The sequence below is a fragment of the Tiliqua scincoides genome, chromosome 3 (genome assembly GCF_035046505.1).
Source record: "Tiliqua scincoides isolate rTilSci1 chromosome 3, rTilSci1.hap2, whole genome shotgun sequence".
Taxonomy (NCBI): domain Eukaryota; kingdom Metazoa; phylum Chordata; class Lepidosauria; order Squamata; family Scincidae; genus Tiliqua; species Tiliqua scincoides.
In genome coordinates, this window is record NC_089823.1 from 62,481,119 (window position 1) to 62,500,365 (window position 19,247).

Below are 19,247 nucleotides of genomic sequence, written 5' to 3' on the forward strand. Positions count from 1 at the left end.
TGGTTGCCTGGGGCGGTGTGGAGATCACCACCTGCCACCCACCCAGTGCGGTCCAACTGCGAAAGGAGACGTGCTCATATGCACTGTTAGGTTGCGATCATGGAGTTGGGCAGGGCTGGAGCTTGCGGGCCTCCCCGTAACCTTGCAGCAGCAGCAGGCAGCCTGGAAAGATGATGAGCAAGGCTGCTCCCGTGTCTCCTGCAACCCAGTCGAGAGAGAGGAGCGCGCGCACAGAACCCGCTCCGAACAGCGCTAGCTACTAATGACAGCGAGAGCGGCGCGTGCCTCGGAATTTATAATATCCCACGACTGCGCGGGGGGAGAGCAAAGAGAATGCAGCAGCCATCCCCATGGTGACGAAGCCCCGCCTTCTTCTCGCCGTTCCGCTGGCCTCTCTTCCCTCCCCCTCCCTCCCATCAGGCGCGGATTCCCGCCTGGCATGGGCGGGGCTGTGGCTGTGGCGGCGTGATTGACAGTTGCCATAGTAACGGGCTCTTCCAGCCGCCATTTTGTCAGTTGGACTTTTTCAAAAAAATAATTCCCCTTCCCGCCCGAATCGTTCACTTCACGTAGATTCTTCTCCCTGGGGGTGTTCGGAGGGGTAGGGTGGAGCCCCCCTTCCACGGCGGGTGCGGGGGCGGGTGCGCGCGCAGAGCGGAGCGGAGCTCCAGAGAAGCCGGCTCTGTGGCGGCGCTCGGGAGGGGGAGGAGAGCGGGGGGCCGGCTGACTGGCTGGCTGGCAGGGAGGGGGCGCGAGCGAGCGAGGAGTTCCCGGGGGCTCGCTCAGCGCTGCGCTCCCCTCTCGCCCGCGCCGCTCTGCCTGGCCTGGGCTCCAGCAGCCTCCGCCGAAGCTCAGCCGCCGCCGCGCGCTCTGCCCAGGCCGCCGCCGCCGCCGCCGCTGCGCAGGTTTGGAACGCGCGCCATTTTGTGAGCGATAGAGAATCTGCCCGGCCGGGAATCGCGCGGATCCGCCCGCCGGGCCGGGCCAGGCTGCTCCTCCCGCAGGAGGGAGTCGGCGGGCAGGCGCGTTGTGGCTCGGCGCCGGAGCCCGGGCCCGCTCCGGCCTCCCCCGCGCGGGAGCCTGTGCGGCGGCGAAGCCGGTGAGGAGACTGCGGAGAGAGGGACGCTGCTCGGCTGGGCCGCTGGCTGAGGCGGGGAATGAGCTAAACCCACCGGCCGCCACCTCCCCTCCTGCATCCCAAGAAAGGAGGCCTCGGACAGGGCGCCTGCAGCCCCCGGGCGGGCCACCGCCCCGCACGCTGGTAAGTGTAGGGCCTCTGGCAGGGGCCGCCGGCTCCGCCGTGCAGGGAGAGGGAGCGAGAGGGCTGCTGCCATCTTGAAGAGGGAGCCTGGGCCGCCCGGGCGGCGAGCAGCAGCAGGCGCAGGCGCCCGCCCGTGCAGGCGAGCGGCAGGCAGGCAGGCAGGCAGGCGGGCGCCGGCTCCTTCCCTCCCCGTGACTCCCGGCTAGGCCCGGCAGGCGTGGAGAGGAGGGCTCTGCTCTGCGCTGCGAGGCCGAGGCCTGGGAGAGCCCCTTCCCGCCCGGCCCGGGGTCTCGGGCCCGGCACTGCCTGGAAGAAGTTGGGCTGCAGCCCTCCGGGCAGGTGGGCAGAGAAAGTCGAGGCTGAGCTCGCACCTGTTGGAGGAGGAGTGAGCGGTGCGAGAGGCTCCTCCGGGGTGGAAGAGCTCGAGTCGGCTCCCTGTCACTCTCCGCTGCAGCCTCCGGGCGATTCCACTCCGTTGTCCAAGAAACAGCAGCACAAAATGCGCCCGACCCACACTGTGCATATTGCTGTCAAGGGGGGGGGGAATGGGAGCGCTGTTAATAGGTCCCAAGAGCGACCTCACTGGCATCATTTGATCCAGCTTGACTCATAGCCCCATCCTATGCATGTCTACTCAGCAGTAAGTCCCATTAGAGTCAATGGGGTTTCCTCCCAGGAAAGTGTGGCTAGGACTGGAGCCTGGCAGCCCAACCCTATGCATGTCTACTCAGAAGTCAGTCCCATTAGAGTCAATGGGGCTTCCTCCCAGGAAAATGTGGAGAGGATTGGGCTGTCAGTCCCCAACTGCTTTTACTCAAAAGCAGGCTGAGTAAACCCCCACCCAGTGAGTTTGCTGAACCAAAGTATCAGTCTGATCCCATCGTTCCACATACAGCCCAATTCTATGCATGCCTACTCAGAAGTAAGTCCCATGATAGTCAATGGGGCTTACTCCCAGGTCAGTGTGGATAAGATTGTAACCTTAGTTGGGACTACTGAGTGAGAGAGAACTGACATAGGCCTTACCAGAAAGTCTGGTACCTTGACACCTGGTATTGGTGTATCTGCTTCCAGCATTAACCTGTCATAGGAAATGTTATTTTGGCACAGCAATCCATTTGCCATCAAATATAACTTAGTATGGGGTAAATTAAATGTTGAGGTTGGGTGTACTGTCCTGCTATGCAAGTCCATAAAGAAACCTGATGTGTGGTATTTGTAGGTAAGGGTAGTTCATATTCAAGAAATTTTGAGCTGTGCTTATAGAAAAATGTTGGCTGTGTTGTATGTAGTAGTTTTATGTTCCAAAAATGTTAAGTGCATTGCAGTATCCTGAATTCAGACAATGTTATGATTGTACTTCCAGTCTCTTTCTGAAAGTCCTATGTAAGTGACAAACTGCATTGATAACTACATTCTTTAGAACTATTACTTGAAGTATCAGTGTTATCACTCTGGAGAATGCACAGTCTTACAGTTTATACTTTTGTATGCATATTTAATAGGCATACAAATTTCAGAAATTTGTCATAGAAATTTCAGGCCATTACAACATAATTTACAAGTGCAGTTGAATTTTCATTTGCATTTAAAGTTTTTATTTAGTTTGCTAAAGCTTGGAAAGGATGAGAAAAAGTTAATGTACTGTAAAAAGCTTCTGTACTGGGATCTGAAATTAACAAATTGGGCTTTAGTCCCATGAACATTTACTTACCTGTGAGTAAGTCTCATTGAATGTGGTGGGACTTCTTAGTAAAAGCCTTCTATAGGTTTGTGCTGCTAGTTTGTGAAACTTAGGCTGCAATGCTAAACACACTTACTTGGAAGTAAACTCCATTGAACAAAATGGGATTTACTTCTGAGTAAACATGTGTAGGATTGGTCTGCTCAACAGTATTCTTTTGGAGTCTTACCCAGCAGAATAGAAATCTCTTCTGATCAGATATGCTTTAATATTGTTTCCCGAATCATGAAATTACTGAACCAAAGTTGGGTTGTCTTAGAAGAGAAGTGAGTGAACTGAAGGCAGTTCACAGGCAGTTTTGTCTTAGTTGATTTTCCTCTGTGTAGAACAAGACAATGAGATGAAAGTTAGGCAGTAGAATGACATGGTGATGCCTTAACTTAGACTGCCATCACCTTCAAACAAAACTTAATTACAGTGTAATGTGAAGCATACTTACTGAGAAGTCCCTCTGAATTTTGCAGGACTTCCTCCCTAGTAACAGTCCTTAGCCTCATTGAACAAGGTGAGATTTACTTCTGAGTAAGTAATGCATAGGATTTAATTTTTATGTGTAAAATGTGCAATTTTTCTAACTTTTGTATAGCAAGTATACAAATGAGGAATTCAAGTCTATGGTTGGCTCTTACAAAGTGATATTTGTAGCCCAGTCATATACATGTTGACTCAAAGGTAAATCTTGCTATGTTTAGTGGGGATTACTTCCCAAGTAAGAGTGTTCAGGATTGCAGTGTATAGTGCAGATTACTTATGATGAAGACTAAACATCCTTGACTTATTTCTTAATAATTATTGTTATATGTTCCACAAATAAAGTTTGAAACATTTCATAAATGGGTGGTTTATCAAATTTTTTATGTAGTAGTTTGATGTATGCTGACTATAGTTAAAAATGTGCATAAATACTTATCTATATATGTGGGTAATTTTGTGATTGAGACAGATAAATCTTGAGTGTTTTTTAATTTTAACATATAATGTCAAATTGTGTTACTATATATATGGCAGTGAAAAAGTTGGTTAGTTATACAGATATTTTAGTTTTGGACAAGAATTTTGATGTAGATTTATTTATTTGCTTTTGTATTAAACTTTCTGAAAACAGGTGGATTTCATGTGTTATATAAAATGATCCATACTACAGTTTGCTCACAAGTATGAAATAGTGCAGAATTATCACTACTGATGTCATTGTCAGTATTGTCTTTGACCTCAGAAGACTTAGGATGTCACTGAAAGCAGCTGGTGAACACACATTCCTCTTGGAGGTTTGAAAGGTTCTAATTTTGTAGCATTAAAGCTGATGGTGATAGGTGTAACATGAATAGATGTGCCGACCACAATGTCTTTAAGTGCATCTTTTGAGTAGTTCAGGAAAAAAAAGTTAGTTGAAGAAAGTACTGGTTACAAATATTAGCTGTAAATTGAGACCTTAACTTTTTATAATAAACTTTGGACACTATAATATAATCTGTGCTGATAGGAATCCTGAAAGATAAATCAACTTTACTGTATGGTTCATTTTACTTTCAGATCCAGTGGTACGGGATGTAACTTTCAAACCTAATAGGAATGAGTTTTTTACAACATTTGGTTAAAATCCTAAAGTCAATGACAGTACTTGACTTTGATTGTACAAATTCTGTACTTTATCATTGAACTTTGTAATTAGAAGTCCTAAAGACTTACTGGCCTTAATTCATTTTATAAATACTGTACATTCAACTAACTACTTTTCAATTAACCAGTAAAACAGTTGCAGAGCTTCAGTATCATGTGCCTGGGTTGAAAAAGGTACTTATAGCACAATCCTATGCATTATACTACTTCTTATTCAGAAATAATTCCCATTGTGTTCAGTGGGGTTTACTTCTGGGAAAGTGTATAGGATGGCAGCCTTAAATACAGTCTGTAATTTAAACTTAAAAGATCCTGGCAATTCACTCCTGATAATGTGGTGCTGAGTTTATGGCTTTGATTCTGTGCAAACTTAATCGAGACTGTACTCCATTGAACTTGGTGAGAGTTACTTCTGAATAAACATGTGTAGGATCACCTTCATCAAAAGGACTGTGTTGTACTGTTATGCAATTAATAATTAATTTACAGAATTTTAGTGCAGTAGGATGTGGTGATGTCTGTTGCCTTATGATTTTAAAGGGAGATCTTACACATTTGTCTAAAACTATGCACAACTATAATACAGGGAGGCCCTGTATCTGTGGATCCTATATCTACAGATTTATGTATTCACGGTTTGGGCGCGTGACCTCCTGGCATGTGTACCCTGTTGAGGCGAGGGGAGTCTGTTCCCTTGGCCTCTAGAGGGTCCTTTGAGTCCAGCAGAGGCTGCATACATCCATCTGCGGCCTCTGCCAGGCTCAGGCTGAGCCCTAGAAGGGAAAAAAAAAAAAACTTCTGGTTTTACAAAAAAGTGGAAGTGCCATTTTTTCATTCAAGGGCTAAGTCTGGGTCCGGTAGAGGCTGACTATAGATGTCCACAGCCTCTGCTGGGCTCAGAGGGCCCTCCAGAGGCTAGAGGAGCAGAGCTCCCCTTGCCTCTGGAGGGTGGGGGTATGTTCGACAGTATCTGCGGTTTCAGTCAACTGCGAGGGGGTTCTTGAACAGAACCCCTGCAGGTATCGGGGCACACCTGTATGCTATATTATAATACGTATAATAATATAATAATAATGACAGCTTAATGAAACTTTCAGGTTCAGATACATTATTTCACCTGTTGTGTAGGGAGAGTTGTTGACTTTATATTCTGCTGGTTAGGATGCTGGTAAATATCTGTTTGGCCTTTGTGAGAAACATGATGCTGGATTATATGGACAAGAAGAAGTACTTCTTTCCTCTGTTCATTATTTAATCTGTGGATTTTACTACTTCAGGTTGTGGTGATGGCTGCTAGTTTAGATGGCTTTAAAAAGGGCTTAGAGCAGTTCTTGGAGTTCAAGTATCTCTTCTCATCTTGATGGCTGTCTGTTACTTGAGGCTCAGAGGCAGTATGTCTCTGGATACTAGTTGCAAGGGAGCAATGGTGGGAGAAGACAGAAAATTATCGGTAATGTTTGTACATACTTACCAGACAGTTAGTGATACATTCCCTTGAGTTTCTTCCATGGCTCCTTCACAATCAACTGTTTTTAAAAAATCCTTACCTCAGGTCCTTACCAAGCTACTACTCTTTCTTTTCCCTCTGACTCCCTTGTAAACTGTTTCTCTTTTTGAATGTTGATTCTCAGTTTCAATCTGGTTAGACTGGGAAAACGGTTAAAGAATTATGAATGTTAAGTTGTTAATTGTTGCGAGTGGTAAGTGACATAAGGCAGTCATTCATACTTCCTTAGTTCTTGTCTAAATATAATTGAGTTATGATCAGCTATATTTTGTATAACTTGTATTACAGCATCTGTTAGCTACACAAAAAGCTAGATTTTATGTTTAACTGGTAAATGTAACCAACTTTGTGTTGAAGTGTCTCTTCAGATGCTTTTTAAAAAAAACATGTGCTACATTCTATTAGCATATTGGCTCTTCATTGGTTTATGTGACCTCTCACTGGGTGTTGAATATCCTAACTTGCAACTGACTAGATTAGTGATTTTCAATCTTTTTCACTGAGAAGATGCTAAAATTGTCAAGGCACACCATCAGTTATTTGACAATTGACAAGGCACACTGCACTGCCAGCATGGGGCTTACCTCCCTCAATGGCCCTTCTAATAAATAACCCCCCAACTCCTGCCGCACACCTGTGGACCATTTGCAGTGATGGCACACTTGTTGAAAATCGCTGTTCTTAACAACTTAACACTAGGGGCATCTCATGCTCCCTGAAGCGTCAGTTCCACTCAGTAGAAGTGGAGGGGGACCTGAATCTTTGTAAGGTTGGGTGATTTTTAGTTGGCTGGTTAGGCAAAGTGTCTGATAGGGGAGGGAACTATTTTATTGACTGCAGCTATAAGCTGGGAGCAGTTCTCGAAAAGCAATCCATGCAAGTATGGTGAGAGAAACAAGTATTGTGCCTGGTGGGGCCAGTGAACCTGGGAAGGCTTCCAAAGCTAAGATGCAAAGGAGGAACAGGCATGGACAGACTAAGGTGTCAAGTGTGAGCATAGTTGCTGTAAAGTACAGGCAAATATATTATTCCCACTGAGACTGCAAACTTGTCTCCGGGTTGTACCACTTCATATTTAATCAGAGCATCCATGGTCGAATGTTTCTCTATAAACCTTTGCATCTATACCCTCTGCATCTTTGCACATAGTGCAGTAGAAGAGAAGGAGGAAAAGGAGAAGAAGGCTGAGTTGGTCCTTCTGTTTGGCAACCAGTCTCTTGTGTGAAGGTTTTGATTTTTTTATTGTATGGAGGAGTTCTCAATTATGTGAGCTTCTTGTGAGCTGAAGTAGTACAGTTTTAACACCCCAATGAGAAAAAATGAAAAAGTCTGACAACTTGAAGAAGTTTATATGGGAACAGGAAGGCCAGTGAACACTCACAGAGGGTAGCAGTAAAGTAGGGTGAAGAGCTAGTAAAGCTGCTTGAGTTCAGGGAGCCTGTAGTCCACCACAACAATCCAGCTGTACAAGAAGTAGGACTCTAGCATAGCTCACAGAAGGTCTTTGGCTTGCACCTGCTCATAACTGACATAATGTCAGATATGTTTTATACACACTAGTTGTTGGTGATTAAAATTTACTTCTGTACATTTTTTTTTCCAGGGGCATTACATCTTGTTTTAAATTTTATATTCCACTTCAGCATCTTGGGTTGCTCTCACCTCCATTCTTGCATTATGAGTTGCAATTGTATGCATACTAATTTGAGTACCAGTTTCATTGCACTTGAGACTAAGTTCTTGGTGAGTATTAGTAGGATTAGGATTAGTATGTTGTACAAGTTGTTAAGTAAAATGTTGTAGGTACAAGTTCTGTTGGTTGCAGTGACTCCCCAAAAGATGATGAAAGTTAACAATTCCAAATTAATGTTTTGGGTCAGTGACTTCCATGACTTGAGTCAACCTGAGTCATCAAAAACAGCTGCTTAGTGCAACTCAAGTTGAATGCCCATCCCTGTTTCCTAGGCCATCCACACTGGCTTCAGGAAGTCAGGCAGATCAAGGGCAAAGATACTATCCCCGTGGTCAACAATGCCCCTGAGGTTGAGTATTGTCAGCGGATCACTAACCACTAACTGCTAATCAGAGATGGATGAGTGTTATCCAACAAGTAGGGAAATATGTATTTTAAGACATTGACAAAATTCAGCTGGGATTGTCAATACATTCTGGTAATTGTATTTATATAAGTTATATTGAGCATTTGAGTGAAACTTTATATGTAAGGAATGGTTGGATAAAGTTGGAGTGCTCTGATTCTGTATTCTGGTTATGTTTCTGTTTATTTTCCATGCTTGAATAGACGGTGCAGGGAAATATAGCAGTTCACCGTGCAGATTTGGCAGAAACCTGGTTTGCGCAAAGAATTTTGTTTTAAACAGAATTGCAACATTATTTACAAGGAAAACTGGATAATGTAGTATGACTATGAAACTGCAACAGTAGAAGCCTTGTATGTATTAGTAAACTGCCACAGTTGTTGCATACTTCCCACCCAGGCTCCTCAGCATCATCAGGTCTTTCCATGAGGAAAGTATGCAGCATAGCAAGGAAAGATTGGTTACTTTTGTTGTACATATCTACTATGGTAACATAAAGGACATTATTTAATATGAAAAAGAAAAATGGAATTGTGGCACAAACCAGATTATTCTATAAGGTGATTTGTTTGGCTGTGTCTTTCATATATTTCCCCATCTATCTGAAGTATTTTGAGATATTTAGTCAAGTAGAATTGGCAGTGGGAGAAACGTAAGAGAACATGGTGGGTACTGCACCCACCTGCATTAGTGTTCTTTCATTCTGTTGTTGATGGTGACTGAGAGCCCAATCCTATCCAGTTTTCCAGTGCTGGTGCAGCTGTGCCAGTGGGGCCTTCACTGCATCCTGTGCTGGGGAAGCAGTCACAGAGGCCTCCTCAAGGTATGGGAATATTCCTTCCCTTATCTCCCGGCTGCATTGAGGCTGCACCAGTGCTGGAAAGTTGCATAGGATTGGGCCCTGCGTTGGTGATGGCCAGAAGACCATGTCACTGACTTTCTCATGATCTCTGTTTATAATGCTGTTGAAGTTATTTGTAATAAGATGATATTAAAACTGAAGCAATAAAATAAAAACCAATGTTTAAAAATAGCACTAACATTTTAAAGTTAAAGCTTTGAGGCCACAAAAAGCTTGACAGAAAAGTTTTAACTAGCTGTCTAAAAATTCTAGTAGAATAGACCTAATTAATCTCAGTTGAGACAGTGCTTCATAACATTGGTGCAACTGTTGAAAAGGCCTAGCAGGAGTTAGTTGACCTAAAGCAGCAGTTTTTCTAGTGATCTTGATGCAAGATAAGGGGGGAGGGTGGGGAGCATATTCTTAGGAGCTCGTGTTCCCTAAGTCCTAAGATATTGTGGATCCAGGTGGTTTAGGGCTTTGACATTCAAAACCAGCACCTTTTAATTTATCTCAGAAATGAACTGGAGACTATTGTAGATCATATCCAGTCAGTGATGTGTGTGTCTTATGATTTATTCCAGTTTGGAGTCAGGCAGTGTAATTCTGAACCATTTGTTATTTCTGAACTGTTTCAAGGGCAGCCCTGTATACAGTGTATTACAGTAATCAAGATAAGAAATTATCTGAGCATGTAAGATAGTGGGTATGTCTTTTATCTCTTGAGAAAGGGCACAAAACATGTGCTGTGGAAATTACCTGGATGTCCAAAAAGCAATTCTGGATCTTGAAGCAGTACCAACTTGAATGTCTGTTCCATAATCAGCAGGCCTGCCCACCAGCATCTCTGCCTGGGCTGGATTAAGTTCCAGATTATTCATCCTTATCCTGTCCATTATGTTAGACATTCACTTATGGAGGGCTGTGCTACACTGTGATACAGAAGAAAAACAGAAATGAAGCACACCAGTCCAAACCCATGCAGGTCTTTATTCAGTGGCTGCATATGCATATAGAAATTTTAAAGGTATGGAAAATTTGCATGATACTTCCTGCAGGGAAGACCACCACACTTTTGGAATGGTTCCACAAGATAGGAGCCGAACCATTGCAAGCAGTTTCCCACTCATCCATGTAATCCAGAAGTATACCATGGTTGACAGCAGTAAAAACTGCAGAGACATATAGGAGAATCATAGCCCAATCCTAAGCTGCCTCGTGTGGGTCTTCTGTGATGCCAAAAATGGCTGCTGTGGTATCCTATGTGCAACCAGCAGCTGCCGCAGACTCCTCAGGAGAAGGAGAGATCCCTTGGGGAAGGGAAGTAGCTCCACAATGGGGCTACTCGATTCTGCAGAATCAAGAACCTTTCTGTTGGGCCACGAGGCCCAACACAGAACTCAGGATCTGGTCCTGCCCTCCCCAGTCACACCTCCTCCCCACCTCCCCCCGCCCCTACCTACCTCTCCACTTCCTGGTGGTTTGGCCAACCACCAAGTGGTGGAGCACTGACTTTCCACTGGCGCTAACCCAGTTCTAGCGGGTCTCCAATGAGCATCAGGCCCTTCAGAGACTTGCTAGAGCCCACACTGGCCTGATGCAATTGCTCTCAGCGTAACAGCCAACTGTTTGATCTCTCATGAGCTGTGGGATGAGGGCTCTGTCTACTGCTTGCTGTTTCACATCTGTGATGCAGCAGTGGCAGCAAAGGAAAGGCTGGCCTTGATCAAGTCCTTTTATAGGACTTGAGCTATTGCAAGATCTTCATTCATTAGCCAGGAGCCAGAGTCCCTGAGGCAGTTCGCAGCTGAACACAGTCACGCTCTGGCAACTCCTGCGACGCCGCTGGCACCAACCGTATTGGCTTCTGCCTTTCCATTGGACCATTCCAGCAACATGGCCAGGGGGGATTTGCTGCATGGGTAACACTCTATCTTCCATACCCACTTTACCCAGGCCTCGCGCACTGGAGAGGACACTCCAACTTCGCCATGCGGCGTCGGCACAACACAGGAAGCAGCAGTTTACCAGTTATAAGTCTTTGCTCGATTGGTGTACAGCGTGACGCCAGGGGCTGCTTCCGACGGTGGGAGAGATCATTGCATCTCAATGGGCAGCTGCCGCCCACCTTAAGCTGGGCAGTCCCTGGCCAGTAAGGTGCTGCCTCGCCACGATCCGTTAACCTCACGGGGTGCGTGGGGTTTAGGGTGAAAACCAACAAGTGGATCGACAACTCTGCACCAGGCAACAGAAAACAGAAAACTCCTGCCCTAAAGCCGGGCTCCTGGAACGTTAGGACAATGACACCTGGCTTCCCTGACGACCTGCAAGAAATAGACGACACCCGCATAACAGCTGTCATCGACATAGAACTGAGCAGACTGCAGATGGTCATTGTCGCCCTTCAAGAGACAAGGCTGCCAGATTCTGGATCTGTCAAGGAGAGAAATTTCTCATTTTTCTGGCAGGGAAAACCACTAAACGAAACCAGGGAACATGGTGTTGGCTTTGCAGTCAGAAATTCCCTGCTGAAGTCCATCATCCCACCTTCTGCAGGAAGTGAAAGAATTTTGTCCCTGCAGCTCCACTCATCAGCAGGACTTGTCACTCTCATCGGTGCATATGCACCGACTCTGTCATCTTCAGCAGAAGCTAAAGACAAATTCTATGATGACCTGGCCACCACTATCAAGAAAATCCCCCCAAAAGAGCCATTGTTCATCCTCGGCAATTTCAATGCTAGAGTTGGTGCTGATAACAGTTCGTGGCCCACTTGCTTAGGCCAGTTCGGCACTGGGAAGATGAACGAAAATGGCCAACGCCTGCTAGAGCTTTGCTGTAATCATGGTCTCTGCATCAGCAACACCTTCTTCAACACGAAGCCCCAACATAGAGTCTCTTGGAGACACCCAAGATCAAAGCACTGGCACCAGCTCGATCTGATTCTCACCAGACGCTCCAGCCTTCCCAGCATCAAGATCACACGCAGTTATCAGGGCGCTGCCTGCGACACTGACCACTCCCTGGTGTGCAGCAGAGTGAAACTGCTAACTGAGTGACTATAACACAAAAAAAGGAAGGAAGACCTCGCATTGACACCAGCAAGACCCGGGACCAGGGAAAAGAGGAATTTGCACGAGCGCTTGAGGAATCTCTTCCAGGCCCAGTTGATGCAGATGCATCCAACTGATGGGAACATTTCAAGAATGCCATTTACAACACCGCCTTGTCCATATTCGGCAAGAAGACCAACAAGACGGCAGACTGGTTTGAAGCCTACTCTGAGGAGTTGACAGCAGTCATTGAGGAAAAGAGGAGAGCTCTAGCAGCATACAAAGCCTGTCCCAGTGAGCACAACCTGCAGGTCCTCCGAGCTGCTTGCAGCAAAGTCCAGCAGACTGCCAGGAGATGTGCTAATGACTACTGGCTCCAACTCTGTTCCCAGATACAGATAGCAGCTGATGCAGGCAACATCAAGGGGATGTATGACTGTATCAAGCTGGCTCTAGATGCAACACAGAAGAAAATTGCCCCTCTGAAGTCTGCCACAGGCGAGGTCATCCAGGATTGGACGCAGCAGATGGGACGCTGGGTGCAGCACTACTCTGAGCTATATTCCCGAGAAAATACAGTAACCGAGGAAGCACTGAACATCGAGTGCCTGCATGTGTTGGAGGAGCTTGACAGTGAACCACCCCTAGCAGAACTTCATGTGGCCCTGGACTCCCTTGCCTCTGGCAAGGCACCTGGGAAAGTCAGCATCCCTGCTGAAGTCCTAAAGTGCTGCAAAGGGATCATCGCCACTGAGCTGCATGAAATCCTCTGCCTCTGCTGGAGAGAAGGTGGAATACTACAGGACATGAGGGATGCAAATATCGTCACGATGTACAAGAACAAAGGTGACAGGGGTGACTGCAATAACTACCGCTCCACCTCTCTCCTTAGCATTGTAGGAAAGCTGTTTGCACTGTTGCACTGAAGAGGCTCCAGGTATTTGCAGAGAGTATCTATCCAGAATCGCAGTGTGAATTCCGAGCCAGCAGGTCCACCACCGATATAGTATTCTCCCTTAGACAGCTGCAGGAGAAATGCAGGGAACAACAACAGCCAGTCTTTATAGCCTTCATAGATCTCACGAAGGCTTTCGACCTGGTCAGCAGGGACGGCCTCTTCAAGATTCTCCCCAAGATTGGATGTCCACCCAGGCTCCTCAGCATCCTCAGGTTTTTCCAGGAGGACATGAAGGGCACTGTAGTCTTTGATGGCTCCACATCAGACCCCTTTGACATCCGAAGCAGCGTGAAGAAGGGCTATGTTCTTGCGCCAACCTTGTTTGGGATTTTCTTCACTGTCCTGCTGAAGTAGGCCTTTGGAACTGCAACAGAAGGCATCTATCTCCGGACCAGATCAGATGGAAAGCTCTTCAACCTCTCCAGACTGAGAGCAAAGTCCAGAGTCCAGCTGAAATGTCTGCGTGACTTCCTCTTTGCCGATGATGCAGCTGTCACCACTCACGCTGCCAAAGATCTCCAGCAGCACATGAACTGTTTTAGCAAGGCCTGCCAAGATTTTGGACTGACAATCAGCCTGAAGAAAACACAGTTCATGGTTCAGGATGTGAACTCACCTCCCTACATTGCAATCTCTGCCCATGAGCTGGAGGTTGTCCATGACTTTGTGTACCTTGGCTCAATGATCTCCGACACTCTTTCTCTGGATACCGAGCTAAACAAGCGCATCGGTAAAGCAGCTACCACATTTTCCAGACTCACAAAGAGAGTCTGGTTCAACAAGAAGCTGACGGAACATACCAAGATCCAGGTCTACAGAGCTTGTGTCTTGAGTACACTTCTGTACTGCAGCAAGTCATGGACTCTTCACTCACAATAGGAGAAGAAGCTGAACGCTTTCCACATGCACTGCCTCCGACGCATCCTCGGGATCACCTGGCAGGACAAAGTTCCAAACAACACAGTCCTGGAATGAGCTGGAATCCCCAGCGTGTATGCACTGCTGAAACAGAGACGCCTGCGTTGGCTTGGTCATGTCGTGAGAATGGGCGATGGTCGAATCCCAAAGGATCTCCTATATGGGTAGACCACAGCTGCGCTGCAAGAATATCTGCAAGAGGGATCTGAAAGCCTTAGGAATGAACCTCAACAGATGGGAAACCTTGGCCTCTGAGCATTCTGCTTGGAGGCAGGCTGTGCAGCATGGCCTTTCCCAGTTTGAAGAGACATTTTGCTAACAGACTGAGGCAAAGAAGGAAGGCCCATAGCTAGGGAGACAGACCAGGGACACACTATACTTGCTCCCAGTGTGGAAGGGATTGTCACTCCCGAATTGGGCTTTTCAGCCACACTGGACGCTGTGCCAGAATCACCATTCAGAGCGCGATACCATAGTCTTTCTAGACTGAAGGTTGCCAACAAGTATATTCATGTATGTAAATTTATTCAAATTTGAAATGTAAATTAATTCTCCCCCCCCCCCCCGGCCCTTGTCACATTGTTAGAGAGATGATGTGGCCTTCCTGCCAAAAACTTTGGACACCCCTGTTCTAGAGTCTAGACTGAGTCTATAGTACTCAGTGGCTTTGGCTAGGAATGTATGCAGGCCTGTAATTCTCTACTGTTGTTTGATTAAGAGAAGGATTCTTTAAAAAAAATGCAATGCCTTCTCTAAAGACCGATTGTATTTCATCCTTTACACAAAAGTATGAGTTGCCAAAATGGAGTGTAATTGTCTTGAACAGGGAGATGGTTGAAGTCTGGCAAGAGAAAAACTGCTTCTGAGAACTGTGGTTTTAAATTTCAGAGTGAGGGCCAGAGTAGACATAGCTTTAATTGCTTCATTGGCCTTATCATGCTCCCCCCCCCCCCAAAAAAAAAAAAAAATAGTACATAGGAGATGATCTACACTGAGATTGTGATGTGTGAGACAGTGTGTGTGTTAATGATATCCATTTGATGGTAATGATCTGTGTAATCTAGTTATGGGGGGTGAGGCATGCATAACACGCTTTAGCTCTTCAGCCCCACTGCCAGTGCTGGGTGTTGTAAAAGTGCCATAAGGCACTTTCCTGCTGATGGGAGAGACCCAGTGTTGAGCCTCAGTGCTGGAAGGGTACCTCCATGAAGTGCTGGGCTGTGAGTATCCACACTACCCGATGGGGAGGCTTTTCACGGCCGAGAAAGGCAAAGTGGGATGGAACGGGGCAGATGGAGGGTGGGCGGGCAGGTGTATCAAACCTGGGAGGGGGTTGGGGATGGCAGAAGGGGCTGCTTGCCAGATCCTGTCCTCCCTCCAGAGCTGCAGAACTTGACATGGGTTTCCTTGGTACTGTGCCACCTCAAGGGCTGGCACAGATGCGAATAGATCCATGTGGGCTAGCCATGCATAACATGGGGTAAGGGAACCAAAGTTTCCTTACACTGAGGAGATGTCTGACATTTTCCCTGGCACCACAGGATAAAGTGGCAGCTATTTCGGCATTGTTGGGTGCTATGGAAACTTAAGATTGGGCTTTTAGAGATGGAGCAGAAAAATATGGCACTGCATTGAACCCTGGGAAAAGCAGTATATAAATCTTTTAAATAAAAGTTATGTTTTGTTTAAGCAGAGTTCCCTACTGTAAGAATCCACTAAGTCCATCCACCTGATCATGATTGAGGGAAGGTCCTTGTTGTTAGTCAGTGGGAAGGATAGGCTCTCGATTCCCCTCTTTTCCATGAAATATATGGCCTGAATGAGAGGTGATGCATTTTGATTCAGGTCTTGCAGAGAAACCTGCATATTGTTGTCACACCCCTCTGGACCTTGGAAATGAGCAAGGGAACAGGGGCTAATATAAGTCTAGGTAGCTTCCATTTGGATTTTGCTTCAATAACCCCATAATGTCAGTGCCTGATTTTGTTTAAATTTCAAGATCTGTGTTTAGTTTAGGTGCCTACTTTCAAAATATTTCAACTTTCCTAATTTTTTCCCCGTTTAATAAATTCTGTTTAATCTTAGAAAAATAAACGCAGGAGTACAGTCTTGTTTTAATCAGTCTAGAACCAAGAACTATTGTCCTTCATTCTTTTCTAGATTGCTTGTTATTAACACTGTAAAGTTTTGTATGTGTACATAGGTGCAGAGGAGTAGAGTTCAGCCAGGTCAGTTGATCTCTTGGCCACTTCTGTAGCAATTCCATACTGAGAAAATTCAGTCAATTGGACTTTCTCCAAAGTAGTTTGTAAATTTCCTCATACTGTAGTTTTCAGTTACCTATGAGTGCAAAATAGATTACATCTTTTTTAAGCATATTGTGAAGAATGACTATTTTAAAATGCAATATTGTACTAAAAATTTACTGCAGCAGCTGAATATCATGATATTGGTAACATTGCTCTAATGCAGGGGTGTCCAAAGTTTTTGGCAGGAGGGCCACATCATCTCTCTGAAACTGTGTTGGGGTCCAGGAAAAAAGAATTAATTTACATTTCAAATTTGAATAAATGTACATAAATGAATATATTAGAGATGGAACTTATATGAATGAAAGAAGGTCTTGCAATAGCACAAGACCTATAAATGCTTGCACAAAGCAAGGCTGGCCTTTCCTTGGCTCCTATTGCTACATCACAGACGTGAAACAGCAAGCAGTAGAGGGAACCCTTGTCCCACAGCTCATGCAAGAGATCAAACAGTTGTCCTCATGCTGAGAGCAGTTGCATCGGGCCAGCAAGGGCTCCATCAGGTCTTCGTAGGAGCAGAGGTCAATTGGAGACTGGGGTCTCCCTGCGGGTCAGACTGGGAGTTCCCGAGGGCTGCATGTGGCTGCATAAGAAGAAGTATGAGAACCATTACATTAGAGCAGGGGTGTCCAAACCGACACCCCTGCTCTAATGTAATGGTTCTCACACTTCTTAGCACGGGACCCATTTTTGAGAATGACAATCTCTCCAGCACCCATGGGAAATGATGTCATCAACCTTGAAATGATGTTGTGGTCGAAACCGACATCATCAAACAGGAAATGCTGTCATTGTGATGCCAGAGCTGGAAGTGATGTCATAAAGCTGGAAGTGAAATTTCTCTTTAATTCAGACAACACCACGTGGTTGAGGCACAAGTGTTGACTGTACTAAAAGGAGAATATCTCATGGCATTTTATTAGCTTTTATTAGGTTATTTCTCAGCCATTTTCCAGTAGCAAAGTGTAAGGGAAAAAGCCTATTTACAACCTTAACACAACAAAATAATATTCTGGACTATAGGGTGTCAGAGCCAATATTGTGCAAAGGTCAGCTTGGAAGATTGTCAGCATCTCAGCTTATCAGAGCCACAGAAAGCCACAATTTCATGAGCTGTAAATCCAGAACAATGAATGCAAATGCAAACAGCGTATCAGAGCCACACGAGCCAGCAGGGGCTTCCTACTGCACCAATCCCAAGTCAGGTGTACAAAACTGTGTCTTGCACACACACCAGTGAGGCTGCAAGAGAGCCCAAGGACAGGTTTCTGTCTTGCATTTCAGAGACCATTCCTTGCGTAAGATCAACAGATGCACCTTCCCATCTCTAGCTCTAAATGATTTCAAGTTGTTTCTAGGTAGAAGTAAGGCATTCCTTCTCTGCTTGTCTTGGGAAAGGAGGTGTGTAATGGTGCAAGCAAGGGGGGAAGCAGGATAAAAAATCAGAAGGTTACCCAGGGGAACTTGGGGTTGGAAAACTGGGGATTTGGCAGTAGTGAGATGGGAGAAGGAAAGAACTGGGGGAAAGAAGTAGAAAAAATTTTCCTCAAAATGCTCTCTGAGATCAGTGTAGCATTCTCACTGTCCTAAGAGGCATTTGCTGTGTTGTATGTGTTTTTTAAAGGGCAGCTGCCAGGACAACTACCATCATTGTCATCACTGCAATTCTTTCAACCCATTTTATATACCCCTGCAGATCACCAGAATGCTTAATTCACTAATCCCATTTCCCCCACCCCATTTCACACACTCCTGCAGATCATCAACTTGCTTAATTCACTCACCTCAATTCTCCCAGCCCAGTTCGCATACTTCTGCAGATCACCAACTTGCTTAATTCATTCATCCCAGTAGCAGTCCTGGAACTTCTGTAGGCTGACTTGAACCTTTCAAAATGGCAGCACCCAGGTTTGCTAGCTTCCAAGGTGGCATTGTCCACCTCATTTGCCATCTTCCAAGATGGTGGCCACCTGCCTATCGCGATTTACCAAAGATCAGGTTGCAAGCCACGGTTTGAGAAACAGCGCTTCAATGGGCATGTTGTCATAATTGAAATATAACAAACTGTCATTTCATGCTGTTTCTGACATTAGCATGAGTAGATTTTACTCATGGAGGTAATACTGGAGGTTGCTAAATGGCATCCCTATTAAAAATAGAACAAAATGAGAGTATTGCTTGAATTCTATACAGTAACTTCAGCTTCACCTTTGAGGTAAAATTAGGGCTTTTTATAAGAAGAAAGGAATAACGCAGTTTTTTGTGCTTGTCCAAACTTACCTATTGGCATTCAGAGATGCTCTGAGCATACAGCATAATGTGCGTGCTACTTACCTGTTAAAAAAAAAATGGTGAGATCCAGCTTTTTTTGTCTTTTGTTTTTCTTTGCATTGATGTGCGTATGAAATTGTTTGCTGTTTAAAAAGACTCACCTTCATTTTGCCAGCCCCCCTACCAGTGGAAGTGATTTGTATTATCACTTGGCCAGTATATCATTCAGTGTTGTAGATATGAACATATGAATCTGTGTTAAACAGAGTCAGACCATTGATCCATCTATCTTAAAAACATAAGAAGAGTCCTGCTGGATCAGACCAAAGACCCATCTAGTCCAGCTTCCTGTGTGCCACTCCTCTACACCTGGCCTGCTGAGGTAGCCTGTTTCTAAAACCAGAAGATTGCACATACCCATCATAGCTTGTAACCTCTGATAGACTTTTCTTCTAGAAATCTGTCCAATCCCATTTTGAAGGAATCAAGACCAGATGCCATTATCACATCCTGTGACAAGAATTTCCACAGATTAATTTACACACTGGGTAAAAAAAGTATTTTGTCTGTTCTAACTCCCCCGACACTCAATATTAGTGGATGCTCCCTGGTTCTGATGTTGTGTGAGAGAGAAAAGAATATCCATCTGCTCCATCCTTCCTCTGC

The 19,247-nt window shown here is 45.5% G+C and overlaps 1 protein-coding gene across 1 annotated transcript in view; it reads left to right on the top strand.

The window, feature by feature from the left end:
- Positions 1–765: 765 nt before the first annotated feature.
- Positions 766–19,247, top strand: part of DYRK1A (dual specificity tyrosine phosphorylation regulated kinase 1A) — a 160,355-nt gene continuing 141,873 nt past the window's right edge. Inside the window, exon 1 of the mRNA XM_066620672.1 lies at positions 766–1,261. The gene's annotated coding sequence lies outside the window, so the exon portion shown is untranslated. The remainder of the gene's footprint in view (positions 1,262–19,247) is intronic.